Consider the following 12,264-nt stretch of genomic DNA (forward strand, 5'->3'; position numbering starts at 1 on the left):
TGCTGCAGTCCATGGAGTGGCAGAGTCAGACATGACTTGGTGACTGAACAATAAGAAAATGGCCCTGATATTTGATAAGAATTTTTCCATCATTATGAAAGCAATCCAGTGAAATGTGATTTATGATGGGGGCTTTGGGACATATCAGTTAATTAAATATATGCTACTATTATTCCATCTTACAAGATGATAAAATCAAACATCTAAGAAATTGCTCCCCTGGTGGCTCAGCTGGTAAAGAATCCACCTACAATGTGGGAGACCTGGATTTGATGCTTGGGTTGGGAAGATTACCTGGAGAGGGGAATAGCTACCCACTCCAGTATTCTGGCCTGGAGAATTCGATGGAGTGTGTCCATGGGGTCTCATAAAGTCAGACATGTCTCAGTGACATTCACTTGCACTTTGAAAGGATTAATAAACTCATTGGAATATAACACTGTGAAATGATCTAAAATGATTTGGGTCCTGGCAGTCCTAAGCCAGTTCTGATGGTCTCATACTTTGGTTCTAGAATTTATTTATTGAAACTTTATTGCAACTCTCTATTTCAACCTTGCTATCCTATGATTTGAGTTTCTCAGTTTCCACTCATCTCAACTGCCCTTCAAGCTTACTTTGCACAATAATCTGATGGTGAATATTTAGAGAAAAAAGTGAACCATAGTACTTAAAATATATTATTATGTGGAGTTGCCTAGCAATTAATGTTTTTTACTACTCACAACAACTTTGTCAGATGGATAGTAGCCATATGCCAGGAAATTTGGAAAACTCAGCAGTGGCCACAGGACTGGAAAAGGTCAGTTTTCATTCCAATCCCAAAGAAAGGCAATGTCAAAGAATGCTCAAACTACTGCACAATTGCACTCATCTCACATGCTAATAAAGTAATGCTCAAAATTCTCCAAGCCAGGCTTCAGTAATATGTGAACCGTGAACTCCCTAATGTTCCAGCTGGTTAGAGAAAAGGCAGAGGAACCAGAGATCAAATTGCCAACATCTGCTGGATCATGGAAAAAGAAAGAGAGTTCCAGAAAAACATCTATTTCAGCTTTATTGACTATGCTGAAGCCTTTGACTGTGTGGATTACAATCAACTGTGGAAAATTCTGAAAGAGATGAGAATACCAGACCACCTAACCTGCCTCTTGAGAAATCTGTATGCAGGCCAGGAAGCAACAGTTAGAACTGGACATGGAACAACAGACTGGTTCCAAATAGGAAAAGGAGTATGTCAAGGCTGTATCTTGTCACCCTGCTTATTTAACTTACATGCAGAGTACATCATGAGAAATGCTGGACTGGAAGAAACACAAGCTGGAATCAAGATTGCCGAGAGAAATATCAATAACCTCATATATGCAGATGACACCACCCTTATGGCAGAAAGTGAAGAGAAACTAAAAAGCCTCTTAATGAAAGTGAAAGAGGAGAGTGAAAAAGTTGTCTTAAAGGTCAACATTCAGAAAACGAAGATCATGGCAACTGGTCCCATCACTTCATGGCAAATAGAAGGGGAAACTGTGGAAACAGTGTCAGACTTTATCTTTTTGGGCTCCAAAATCACTGCAGATGGTGACTGCAGCCATGAAATTAAAAGATAGCTATTCCTTGGAAGAAAAGTTATGACCAACCTATACAGTATATTCAAAAGCAGAGACATTACTTTGCCGACTAAGGTTCGTCTAGTCCAGGCTATGGTTTTTCCTGTGGTCATGTATGAATGTGAGAGTTGGATTGTGAAGAAGGCAGAGTGCCGAAGAATTGATGCTTTTGAATTGTGTCTTGGAGAAGACCCTTGAGAGTCCCTTGGACTGCAGGGAGATCAAACCAGTCCATTCTGAAGGAGATCAACCCTGGGATTTCTTTGGAAGGAATGATGCTAAAGCTGAAGCTCTAGTACTTTGGCCACCTCATGTGAAGAGTTGGCTCATTGGAAAAGACTCTTTTGCTGGGAGGGATTGGGGGCAGGAGGAGAAGGGGACGACTGAGGATGAGATGGCTGGATGGCATCACGGACTCGATGGACGTAAGTCTGAGTGAACTCCGGGAGTTGATGATGGACAGGGAGGCCTGGCATGCTGTGATTCATGGGGTAGCAAAGAGTCGGACACAACTGAGCGATTGAACTGAACTGAACCACTTCATCAGTTATACAGATATTACCATTTACTTTCCTGTATTAAATTAAGAAACATGCATCTCAGTTCAGTTCAGTTGCTCAGTCGTGTCTGAATCTTTGCAGTTCTATAGATTGCAGCACACCAGGTTTCCCTGTCCATTACCAACTCCTGGAGCTTGCTCAAACTCATGTCCATCGAATCGGTGATGCCATGCAAACATCTCATTATCTGTCATACCCTTCTCCTTAAGCTTTCAGTCTTTCCCATCACCAGGGTCTTTTTCAATGAGTCAGTCTTTGAATCAGGTGGCCAAAGATTTGAAGTTTCAGCTTCAGCATCAGTCCTTCCAATGAATATTGAGGACTGATTTCCTTTAGGATTGACTGGTTTGATCTCCTTGCAGTTCAAGGGACTCTTAAGAGTCCTCTCCAACACCACAATTCAAAAGCAAAAATTTTTCTGTGTTCAGTTTTCTCTGTAGTCCAACTCTGACAGCCATACGTGATGACTGGAAAAACCATAGGTTTGACTAGATGGACCTTTGTCAGCAAAGTAATGTCTTTGCTTTTTGTATGCTGTCTAGTTTGGTCATAGCTTTTCTTCCAAGGAGAAAGTGTCTTTGAATTTCCTGGCGGCAGTCACCATCTGCAGTGATTTTGGAGCCCAAGAAAATGAAGTCTGTCACTGTTTCCAGTGTTTCCCCATCTATTTGCCATGAAGTGATGGGACTAGATGCAATGATCTTAGTTTTTTGAATGTGGAATTTCAAGCCAGCCTTTTCACTCTCCTCTTTCACTTTCATCAAGAGGCTCTTTAGTTCTTCTTCACTTTCTGCCAGAATGGTGTTGTCATCTGTGTATCTGAGGTTGTTGATATTTCTCCCAGAAATCTTGATTCCAGCTTGTGCTTCATCCAGCCTAGCATTTCACATGATGTACTCTGCATATAAGTTAAATAATCAGTGTGACAATATACAGCCTTGACATAGTCCTTTCCAAATTTGGAACCAGTCTGTTATTCCAAGTCCAGTTCTAACTCTTTCTTTTTGACCACATACAAATTTCTCAGGAGGCAGATAAGGTGACCCGGTATTCTTATGAAGAATTTTTCAGTTTTTTTGTGATCCTCACAGTCAAAGGCTTTGCTGTAGTCAACAAAGCAGAAGTAGATGTTTCTTTGGAACTCTCTTGCTTTTTCCATGATACAACAGATGTTGGCAATTTGATCTCTGGTTTCTTTGCCTTTTCTAAATCCAGCTTAAACATTTGAAAATTCATACTTGACGTACTGTTGAAGCCTCATTGCAGAATTTTGAGCATTATTTTGCTAGTGTGTGAGATGAGTGCAATTTTGTGTTAGTTTCAGCATTCTTTGGCATTGCCTTTCTTGGGTCTGGAAAGAAAATTGGCCTATTCCAGTCTTGTGGCCACTGCTGAGTTTTCCAAATTTGCTGGCATATTGAATGCAGCACTTACATGCAAATCAAAACCAAAATGAGGTACCATTTCACGCCAGTCAGAATGGCTGCGGTCCAAAAGTCTACAAGCAATAAATGCTGGAGAGGGTGTGGAGAAAAGGGAATCATCTTACACTGTTGGTGGGAATGCAAACTAGTACAGCCACTATGGAGAACAATGTGGAGATTCCTTAAAAAATTGCAAATAGAACTGCCTTATGACCCAGCATTCCCTCTGCTGGGCATACACACCAAGGAAACTAGAATTGAAAGAGACATGTGTACCCCAATGTTCATCACAGCACTGGTTATAATAGCCAGGACATGGAAACAACCTAGATGTCCATCAGCAGATGAATGGATAAGAAAGCTGTGGTACAGATACACAATGGAGTATTATTCAGCCATTAAAAAATACATTTGAATCAGTTCTAATGAGATGGATGAAACTGGAACCTATTATACAGAGTGAAGCAAACCAGAAAGAAAAACACCAATTCAGTGTGAAGTGAAGTGAAGGGAGCTCGCTCAGTCGTGTCCGACTCTTTGTGACCCCATGAACTGTAGCCCACCAGGCTCTTCCATCCATGGGTTTCTCTAGGCAAGGATACTTGAGTGGGTTGCCATTTCCTTCTCCAGGGGAACTTCCAAACCCAGGGATCGAACCCAGGTCTCCTGCATTGCGGACAGTCGCTTTACTCTCTGAGCTACCAGGGAAACTAATGCATATATATGAAATTTAGAAAGATGGTAATGATAACCCTGTATGCGAGACAGCAAAAGAGACACAAATGTATAGAACAGTCTTTTGACTCTGTGGGAGAGGGAGAGGGTGGGATGACTAGGGGGGAATGGCATTGAAACATGTATCATATCATATATGAAATGAGTCGCCAGTCCAGGTTCAATGCATGATACTGGATGCTTGGGGCTTGTGCACTGAGATGACCCAGAGGGATGATACGGGGAGGGAGGTGGGAGGGGGGTTCAGGATGGGGAACACGTGTATACCTGTGGCAGATACATGTTGATGTATCGCAAAACCAATACAATATTGTAAAGTAATTAACCTCCAATTAAAATAAATAAATTATATTAAAAAATAAAGCACCATCTTTTAGGATTTGAAAGAGCTAAATTTGAATTCCATTATCTCTACTAGCTTTGTTCATAGGGATGATTCCTAAGTCCCACTTGACTTTGTATTTCAGGATGTCTGGCTCTAGGTGAGTGATCACACCATCATGATTATCTGAGTCATGACTATCTTTTTTGTATAGTTCTTCTGTGTATTCTTGCCACCTCTTCTTAATATCTTCTGCTTCTGTTAGGTCCATATCATTTCTGTCCTATATTGTGCCCATTATTGCATTAAATGTTCCTTTGGTATCTCTAATTTTCTTGAAGAGATCTCTAGTCTTTCCCATTCTATTGTTTTCCTCTCTTTCTTTGCATTGATCACAAAGGAAGGCTTTCTTATCCCTCCTAGCTAGTCTTTGGAACTCTGCATTCAAATGGGTTTATCTTTCCTTTCCTCCTTTGCCTTTAGCTTCTCATCCTTTCTCAGCTATTTGTAAGGCTTCCTCAAACATCCAGTTTGCCTTTTTGCATTTGGTTTTCTTGGGAATGGTCTTGATTAGTGCCTCCTGTACAATGTCTTTAATCTCTGTCCATAGTTCCTCAAGCTCTCTGTCTGTCAGATCTAACCCCTTGAATCTCTTTGTCACTTCTACTGTATAATCATGAGGGAGTTGATTAGGTCATGCCTGAATGGTCTAGTGGTTTTCCCTACTTTCTTCAATATAAGTCTGAATTTGGCAATAAGGAGTTCATGATTTGAGCCACAGTCAGCCCTTAGTCTTATTTTTGGCTGCAAAGAATATAATCAGTCTGTTTTCAGTATTGACCATCTGGTGATGTCTATGTGTAGAGTCTTCTCTTGTGTTGTTGGAAGAGGGAGTTTGCTTTGACGAGTTCACTCTGTTGGCAAAACTCTGCTAGCCTTTGCCTTGCTTCATTTTGTACTCCAAGGCCAAAATTGCCTGTTACTCCAGTATCTCTTGACTTCCCACTTTTGCATTTCAGTCCCCTATGATGAAAAGTACATCTTTTGGGGGTGTGAGTTCTAGAAGTTCTTTTAGGTCTTCACAGAACTGTTCAACATCAGCTTTTTCAATATCACTGGGAGTTGCATAAGACTTGGATTACTGTGATATTGAATGGCTTGCCTTAGAAACGAACAGAGATCATTCTGTCATTTTTGAGACTGCACCCAAGTATTGCATTTTGGACTCTTTTGTTGACTATGAGGGCTACTCCTTTTCTTCTTCATTCTTTCTGGAGTTATTTCTCCACTGATATCCAGTAATGTTGGACACCTAGTGACCTGGGGAGTTCATTTGTCAGTGTCATATATTTTGCCTTTTCATACTGTTCATATAGTTCTCAAGGCAAGAATACTGAAGTGGTAATTTGTGCATAATTTTGCAAAAACCACTAAAATATTGTAAAGTAATTAGCCTCCAATCAAAATAAATAAATTAATTAAAAATAGCATCTATCAGTAAGCGTATGATAAAGTATTTGGGGATCTGAGGACTTTTTAATATCCCCCAATACTATAATTTCTATAAATTTGTCAATGGAGTCTTCATGTGAATATAAAATGACAGTACAGTAATGCCATAAGTACAATAAATGAAACTCCTATTTATTCTATCCTTTATACTAGACACAATTTTAGGTGATTGCTTTTTTAGTCATTATTTTTATAACTCACCTGGCTAATTAATGGGTATGGAAAATTAGACAATAGTTCTTTGAAGCCTCCATAAACAACTGCCTTGTAAGGCTGCATTTGTTTCAATTTTTGTGGTGGTGGTGGTACATATCTGAGAAAATAAAACATTTTAATGACCAAAGTTTCATGTGGAGTTATATCCATAACTCCTTAAATGTGTGGCTCTATACGGGAAGGATCCATATTATGTATTAGGCATAGACTTGTTCTTAGCAGCAAACTCTAAATCACAATGTTTAATACTAGACATTAGGAAGGGAATTGCATGTGATGATTATTAAGTGTTTGCAGCAAAATATTTCATGGTTCCTCCTTGTCTTTAATGTCTTTCTCTACCCTTCTATTATGCCAAAACTCAGATATCAGCAGCTTTCCCAGGCATTTCAGATAATAAATAAAACTGTTACATTTCAAGCCCTAAACAACATTTTACTTTCATTGTGTAGTGCTTCAGAAGTTTATTGTCTAGCTGTCAATTTTTGTTGTTGGTATTAAAACTGTTTTCTGCTTTTTTATATTTTCTGAATGCCTTCAATATTTTAAGCATTGGGGAGAATCTACACAAAAATATATTTGTTTAGAAAGGCAGCAAAGTTTTCTTTTTAAGGAAGGCAGCAGTCTCTGACCATAAAAGTTATGGTATCTAAGTTGCCAAGGCTGTCCTGTTAATTCGTATTTCATATTTATAACCAATTCCATATAAATTATTCCATCTACTCCTTCATTTAGCAATCAGAATATAAAAAGGAAAACAAAAAAGTGAGATGCAAGAAATATATTCCTTGTTAGGGTGTATGAAACAATATGGAAACAAAGAGAAGAATGTAACTCACATACTTAAGTTTCATGACATTATTCTTAAAATATTACAAAGCATTAGCTATGAATAGGCCAATCAAGATGATTTCAGGCAGAGGAAAAAACATGTGTAGAGACAAGGTGCCTTAACAAACATGGTGGCTCTCAAAAAAGGGAAGTAGGTAGTTTGGGTGAGTCTGAATTTACACAGCTGGAGGGTATTGATGAGAGATGAGCCTTTTTGGTTTATCATTCAGAGTTCATTTTGAAGGTAATTGAGAACACACGAGATGTTATTTTATTTGTGGCCAACCCAGTCTGAGCATTACCAAGAAATTCTGGAACACATAGTTTCAGTTTAGTTAAGGACTATTACAACATCGACCATCACCATCATCCACCCTTGTAAATCTGAAATCAATACATAATTTCTGTAACCATATTTAAATTCCAAAGAAGGAAAATAGAAAGCCATGTTTTCACATTACCTGAATCAAGCATCACCTTTTACAACTGAAAGTACTAGCCTTTTCTCAAAGCGAGAAAGAAGGACCTAAATATCATTTTATCCATCTTTGAGTGATATATTTCCTCTCTTCAGTCAATCACATCTTTCTTTGATATCTTGAAACTTATAAGCTGAGATTTTGTTACTCATTATTAATACAACTTATGTTATCTAGGAATGGGAATGGAAGACATATAGAAACCTTTGTGTTAAATGGGGTAAAACCTCATATGATTTGGAAGACACCCAACATATTTCAAGAGAATTGCACTGGAAATACTGTCATCTTGGATACTGAGTACAAAGTGAAGAGCTTATTTCCACCCTAAAAACTGTTGGCAGGAAGTAAACTGAGAAAACTCCTCAAATGTCAACATATGATTGTTATCTGTCATGAAAAGTAAAGGATGACACAGACAGCAGAAATAAAAGAACAAAGGTGAAATGTTTCTGCAAAACAAACTTCTGATCTACTATTTTATAGTTATTAGTAATGCTCCTAAGGGAGGCACAGGATAAATGCTTCACTCTTTCCCCTTATTTTTCAGTATAGTGAGTTTATACACAATATGCAAGACTTTCTGAATATTCTTCCTGAGGATCACTATACATTTCTGATGCTACAAGCAATCTAGGGATTTCTTGTAGGATCTTTCTTTTTTTTCTTTTTCAACAAGGTAGTTACATGAAGGGTAAATATCTCTGTTCAAGGTGTTCACTGGACCTCAATATACTGTTTAAATATTTTAATATTAAGGCATGAGTCAGAATCTTCAAATCTAATTCTGGTTGTACTTTCTCTCTTGTACTTCCTTTCTGGCTTCACTTCCTGGTGTCCTCCACCTTGCTGCAAAGAAAAGGCTCTCCCTGTTTTCAGTTTTGCTAAATTATATGACTTTTCTAAAAATTGTAAAGTTATAAGTTTAAGAATCTTAGGTCTGGTTCTTCATATTAAAATTTGGATTTGGGTAATTTGGAAATTCTTTTGAATAAAGCTTAGATTTTGAGATAATGACTTATGACTTAACAAATCAGATTTAAAATACATAGAAAATAATTTTCTATGAAAATTCAGTGGTTGGGGTGATATAGATCAAATGACAGATTGAATATGAAAATATTTTAAAATATTATGTTCTTTATGCATGCTGAACTAAGAACCTCACTATATGTGCCTCAATTTTCTGCAAATTATATATTCTGCCAAGTGTTTTATTTTCCTCTTTTGATAGGAGATTCATATTTTATTTCTCCAATTGGAATAATTATACAGTTAAGTATAAATTAAATGCATGGTTGTACAAGAAACCCAGGTCCTTTAGGTGGTTCCGTCAAAGAGGTAAGATCTCTGGCTGATTCACATGAAATGCATTCACTCCTTGGCCCAGGTTTTGGGATTCTGCCAGCCTTGAGTTCATTAATAGTTTCTTCAAAATCCTTAAGTGTCAGATCCTCCTAGTAGTTGTCATTTATTTGAACCATTGGTGGGTTTACAAAGGCCCCTAAACATTCCACTTCTATAAGAATGAAAAGTGTGTCAGGTGCAGTCTCTCCAAACTTTATTTCAAGTTTTTTTTTTTTTTTTAAATTTTCTTAATGACCTCCAGTATGCTGTCAGACTTTCAGTGCATGCAAGGCATAGTAGTGTATACTTAAATATATTTTCCAAGTGGCTTTGCAATATATATTGTATAAAAAGTTGGTACATCATATACTCTCATTGGAGGTACTTGTAAAACTTCTTCAACCTTGTTCATAGCAGAGTTGGGCAGCCATCCATTTTTTCTTTGGGCTAAATCCAGGATTAGAAGCACAGCTTCTGCTTTATGCCATTTTAGGTGTTGTTGTTGTTCAGTCCTTCAATCGTTTCTGAATCTTTGTGACCCCATGAACTGCAGCACACCAAGATTCTCTGACCTTCAATATATCCCTGAGTTTGCTGAAACTCATGTCCATTGAGTCGATGACGCCATCCAACTATCTCATCCTCTTTTGATCCCTTCTCAATCTTTCTCAGCATCAGGGTCTTTTTCAATGTGTTGGTTCTTCGTATCAGAGGTCTAAAATATTGAAACTTCAGTTTCAGCACCTGTCCTTCCAATGAATATTCAGAGTTGATTTCCTTTAGGATTGACTGGTTTGATCTTGCTGTCCAAGGGAGTCTCAGGAGTCTTTTCCAGCACTGCAGTTCAAAACCATGAGTTGTTCAGCATTCATCCTTATTTATGGTCCAGCTCTCACATCTGTACGTGACTACTGGAAAAACCATAGCTTAGATCTTACAGACCTTTTCTGACAGAGTGATGTCTCTGATTAGTAATATGTGTCTAGATTTGTCATAATTTTTCTTCCAATGAGCAAGCATCCTTTTGTCCCATGGCTACACTCACTGTCCACAGTGATTTTCAGTTCAGTTCAGTTCAGTTGCTCAGTCATGTCCGACTCTTTACGACCCCATGAATCGCAGCACGCCAGGCCTCCCTGTCCATCATCAACTCCCGGAGTTTACTCAGACTCACATCCATGGAGTCAGTGATGCCATCCAGCCATCTCATCCTCGGTCGTCCCCTTCTCCTCCTGCCCCCAATCCCTCCCAGCATCAGAGTATTTTCCAATGAGTCAGCTCTTCGCATGAGGTGGCCAAAGTACTGGAGTTTCAGCTTTAGCATCATTCCTTCCAAAGAAATCCCAGGGTTGATCTCCTTCAGAATGGACTGGTTGGGCCTCCTTGCAGTCCAAGGGACGCTCAAGTGTCTTCTCCAACACCACAGTTCAAAAGTATCAATTCTTCGGTGCTCAGCCTTCTTCACAGTCCAAATCTCACATCCATACATGACTACTGGGAAAACCATAGCCTTGACTAGACGGACCTTAGTCGGCAAAGTAATGTCTCTGCTTTTGAATATACTATCTAGGTTGGTCATAACTTTTCTTCCAAGGAGTAAGCGTCTTTTAATTTCATGGCTGCAGTCACCATCTGCAGTGATTTTGGAGCCTCCCAAAATAAAGTCTGACACTGTTTCCACTTGGAGCCCCCCAAAAGAAAGTCTATCACTCTTTCCATCGTTTCCACATCTATTTGCCATGAAGTGATGCGACCAGATACCACGATCTTTGTTTTTTGAACATTGGGTTTTAAACCAGCTTTTTCACTCTTTTCTTTCACTTTCATCAAGAGGCTTTTCGGTTTTCTTCACATTCAGCCATAAGGGTGATGGTATCTGCATATTTGAAGTTATTGTTATTTCTCCCGTAAATCTTGATTCTAGCTTGTGCTTCATCCAGCCCAGCATTTCCCGTGATGTTCTCTGTGTATAAGTTAAATAAACAGAGTGACAGTATACAGCCCTGATATATTTCTGTTCCAATTTGGAACCAGTCTGCTGTTCCAGGCCCAGTCCTAACTGTTGCTTCTTGACCTGCATAAAGATTTCTCAGGAGGCAGGGAAGGCAGGCAAGGTGACCTGGTATTCCCATCTCTTTAAGAATTTTCCACAGTTTGTATTCCACACAGTCAAAGGCTTTGGCATAGTCAATAAAGCAGAAGTCGTATTTTTGTTTGTTTGTTTGTTTGTTTAACAATTGTCTCTGTCCTCTTAAGAGTTTTCCATTGTGAAATCAAATGGAATATCTAGGTTATTGTCAGGAGTATCTATGTGCACAATTAAGGCTCCTCCAGCTCCATTCTGCACAGCCATCTCATGCAAATTCCTCAATTGTCTTTTCCACTGGCAAGGCTTGCTGAGTGGGTCCATGGGTCCAGACTGCCATAGAGATCATGATGGACCAAATTGCCCACCTCCCAAGTGGTTTTTATTTTAAATTTTTAATGATCATTGCATGTTATCATGAATAAAAAACTTAATAAGAAATCAGGATATTCAGGTTTTAGTAATAGTTAATTCATAGCTCTTTAACTACCGATATATTTTATGTACTTATCATATGTTTAAGGCAAAACACCTTAACAGATTATCTCATTCGTTTTCTTTGATATCTTTTCTATGTCTGAAGGAAAGATATTTGTAACAGATGGGTCCTACAAGTGGCTCTTTAAAATTCTGACTCTATAATCACAGGGCAAATGGCTTATAATTTTAATTTTCAGAACTCCAATATAAACTGTAATACCTGACTGCTTTCTACCATTCTTGAGTTATAGCTAGTTAACAAATAAAACAACAATTTGAAAATTGTTCTTTTCATTCTAAAGTTGTATACTTAAAAAAAAAAAAAAAAAGCCAGGGGGCATTATGATTATGTACCTCCTTCATTTTATCAAAACTCATTCAAGCACTATGATATATATAAGTAGACAATTCACATAATTTACTTTTACTTATTGATCAGCACACCCAAAATTGTCCCAATCAAGCAAGGACTACAAATAATTTGTATGTGTCTGTGATTGAATTGTTTTCGACATCTTCCTTCCACAATTTTAAACAATTATAGAATATTTCTTAAACATACCTTGTTATGTATTTCTTCTAAATACCCTATTTCATTAAACTTTCCTCATATTATGTGAGTTTAGTTATTATATGTGAGCATTTTTTACCTAATTATCTTTAAA

General features: G+C 38.1%; 1 pseudogene; it reads right to left on the reverse strand.

Moving 5' to 3' along the window:
* Positions 1-8,972: 8,972 nt before the first annotated feature.
* On the reverse strand, positions 8,973-11,443 carry LOC138092785 (NADH dehydrogenase [ubiquinone] flavoprotein 2, mitochondrial-like; annotated as a pseudogene).
* Positions 11,444-12,264: the final 821 nt, after the last annotated feature.

Source organism: Capricornis sumatraensis, chromosome 16 (genome assembly GCF_032405125.1).
Source record: "Capricornis sumatraensis isolate serow.1 chromosome 16, serow.2, whole genome shotgun sequence".
NCBI classification, from domain to species: Eukaryota; Metazoa; Chordata; class Mammalia; order Artiodactyla; family Bovidae; genus Capricornis; species Capricornis sumatraensis.